The sequence below is a fragment of the Elephantulus edwardii genome, unplaced genomic scaffold (genome assembly GCF_000299155.1).
Source record: "Elephantulus edwardii isolate Elephantulus edwardi_28Jun2011 unplaced genomic scaffold, EleEdw1.0 scaffold00197, whole genome shotgun sequence".
NCBI lineage: Eukaryota > Metazoa > Chordata > Mammalia > Macroscelidea > Macroscelididae > Elephantulus > Elephantulus edwardii.
In genome coordinates this window covers 1,842,979-1,845,391 of record NW_006399947.1, presented here as the reverse complement: position 1 = coordinate 1,845,391, position 2,413 = coordinate 1,842,979, and the positions used below count along the sequence as shown (strand labels likewise).

Below are 2,413 nucleotides of genomic sequence, written 5' to 3'. Positions count from 1 at the left end.
TAATAACCATAAAGCCACTGCTGCTACTATTCTTAGTAACTCTGCTTTCTGTCTGTTACTTTTCCCATTTCACAGAAGTGCAAATCTAGGAAGATCCCATGAGGTTAAACTGCTTGTTAAAGGAACTTAGAAAAGAAGAAAGATTGAAGGTCAGGGAGAAGTTTATTGCAAAGAAGCAACTTGGTCATTTAAGAACTATCTATATGGAATGAAATTGAAAACAGCAACTTGAATATTAGATCAGATGCTTCTTGGGGAGTGTATTTATCTTATAATCAAGAAAATCCTATAGAACAAGTATGCTCTATAATCCATGGCATTATCATGACCTGGAATTGACTAAATGACAGTTTTAAATTGTTTTTATGAAAAAAAAAAAACAAACCACCTCTCTTCTTCTCCAAAATTTAATGTTTTGATACGTATCTTCTAATCAAGGCTTTAGGAGCACTAATAAATACAATGATTACACTCTTGGCTCTTAACCAAAAGGTGAGTGATTCAAATTCATCAGCTACTCAATGAATGAAAAATGTGGTAGTCTACTTCTGGAAAGATTCAATGAGTCAAATAACTTATTGTCATCAAGTAGAACAGACTCATAGCTAACCCTCCAGTGAGTGTTCAGAGACTGTAAATTACATTAAAAAATTGTTGCTCGTATTTCACTTAAGAAGCAGCTGGTTGATTCAAACCGCTTGCCCAATGCAATACATCTTTCTTTTTTTTTTTTTAAGTTTAAATGCATTTTATTTTTAGACAACCTATGACATTTTTTTTTCCTTTAAAAAAATGCCTGCACTCCAAATAAATGAAGGTTAAAATTAAAGGCGGAGCTCAAGATGGTTATCAGTCCCATTTGTCTAAGTCCTGGTGTGGTGATGAAAAACAGCAGCTAGATAAGATGACAGGGGATGGATCCAAGTAAGTGCCAAATCTGTTAACATTTCTCCATTTCTAAACCATCCTTAAAGAAAATAATGTATGGAGTCACACCATGTACAATGTATGTAGTCCAGCAGAGCAACCATGACATCTGGATTAATGTTTTCACAATAAAGAACTAGTCATTTTTGAAATTAGGGAGGATGTGCTTGATCTGTTCTGCAGCCCCCGTCATAAAAGGTTTTGCTCTTTCTCGTTTCTGTTCAAGTTTGCCTTTGATTGATTTCATGTAATCCTTGATGTACTTCTTGTAGGCTTCTTTTGTGAAGCTGGTTTCCTCCAAGTGATGGTTCATGATGATGTCAACACCAGTGATCACTGTGCTTTCGGTTCCTTCACAATCGGTGCCTTCAGCAGAGGCGTTCCCACCAATGAGCGAGTCATCAATGTTACCCTCTGTCCTACTGACCATCTTCCCCTCCACCTCCAGGCACAGTCCGTCCACGATCTCCAGGATTTTGTAGATGTCGGAGAACATTGCATCGTGGCTGATCATGTCCGGGTAGATGATCATGATGGCGATCAGGAAACCACGGCGGTGCTAACTGAGCAGGAGCCGGAGTGAGCGCGGTGAAGCCAGAGCAGTGAAGCCAGAGCGGCGCTCCGGGGACGGGCAGAAAAGTGCAATGCATCTTTTGATCTCCTGATTGCTGGCACCAAGGGTGTTCATTGTGTATCCAAGTAAGATGAAATAGTTGAAAACATCAACCTTTTCTACATCTTTCATGATGCTTCTTATCGATCTACCAATGAAGAATTCTCTTCTCAATATTGAAATACAATCCATACAGAAGTCTGTAGTCATTGATCTTCTGCAGCAAGTGTTTCAAGTCCTCCTTATTTTCACCGATCAAGGTCTGTGATCTACAAAATGCAGGTTGTTGCTATAAGCCTTTCTCCAATCCTGGTGCCATATTTTTCTTTATAGAGCCCAGCTTCTCAAATGACTGGGTTAGTATACATATTGAAAAGGTCTAGAGAAAGTATACAAGTCTGACATACTCCTTTCCTGATTTTAAACCATGCAGGGCTTTATAAGGAGGAATGCAGCATGAGGATTGATCAACATAGATCAACAATATATGTTATGCTGATGACATGACCTTGCTTGCTGAAACTGAAGAAGACCTAAAGTGCTTGCTGCAGGTCACACTGTAGGCTTCAATATGGATTGAAGTTTATCAAAAGGACAAAGTTCTCACCACTGGCCACCATGATAGATGGAGAAGAGATTGAAGTTGTTAACATTTACAGCTTGCTGGGCTCTACAATCAACACTCTTGACATCAGCAGTCAGGAAATCAAAAGATGAATTTCACTGGGAAAATCTGCTGTCAGGGACCTCTCCAAGAGTGCTGAGAAGCAACGATGCCAGTCTAGAGACTAAGGTATGTTTCATCCAGGTCATGGTCTTCCCAATTACTTGCATCTCACTATCAGAGAGCTGGACAATGACTAAGAATTACAG

At 39.4% G+C, this 2,413-nt stretch overlaps 1 pseudogene; it reads right to left on the bottom strand.

The window, feature by feature from the left end:
• Positions 1-940: 940 nt before the first annotated feature.
• Positions 941-1,459, bottom strand: LOC102845910 (annotated as a pseudogene).
• Between the last annotated feature and the right edge of the window lie 954 nt (positions 1,460-2,413).